This window comes from Trichosurus vulpecula, chromosome 7 (genome assembly GCF_011100635.1).
Source record: "Trichosurus vulpecula isolate mTriVul1 chromosome 7, mTriVul1.pri, whole genome shotgun sequence".
NCBI lineage: Eukaryota > Metazoa > Chordata > Mammalia > Diprotodontia > Phalangeridae > Trichosurus > Trichosurus vulpecula.
In genome coordinates, this window is record NC_050579.1 from 64,618,250 (window position 1) to 64,618,827 (window position 578).

General features: G+C 36.0%; 1 non-coding gene across 1 annotated transcript; it reads left to right on the forward strand.

Moving 5' to 3' along the window:
- Positions 1-239: 239 nt before the first annotated feature.
- Positions 240-342, forward strand: LOC118858836. The gene has a single exon (XR_005010960.1). It is a non-coding gene; the product is annotated as a U6 spliceosomal RNA (small nuclear RNA).
- Positions 343-578: the final 236 nt, after the last annotated feature.

Sequence of the window (578 nt, forward strand, 5' to 3'; positions counted from 1 at the left end):
TTCCTCCAACCTTGTGGGCCTGGGGCTGGAAGCAGCCATGCTGGAGCTCTGGAAGCAGTCACTGGAGCTTCCTGCTGCTGTCCCTGCAGCCACCTCAACTGCCCCAGGATTGGGGCCATACCATATACTTTTCTTACGCAGATCCAGCCATTTTCCCACTGACCTGCTCTGTTGTCTTTGGCATTTGTGGGTTGAGAAGTCTGGTAACTGCTATTGCCTATAATCCTATAAGCATAATAGGGTTTCATATAGCCCATTTATTAAATTTGCAATAATAAAGAGAAAATGTACATGATCCCTGGATAATGAAACGTGCAAATATATGAAGCATTCCAAATTTTAAAAATATTCATAAGGTAAATCATTTGTCTATCCCTCTCAATATTATGGATTTTAACATTCAATGTTTTCCAAATCATATGCTTGCAATTCCTACTTTTATAGATTCATCTAATAAAGAGAAAATTTTGTTCCTACTTCTTATTTTGAGTGTATGATTTTCTTTTTTTGCTAGCTATAATTTTTTATTCTTAAAACTTAAATAGAATGTAAGAATTTCTTTGCTCTTTATATATGTT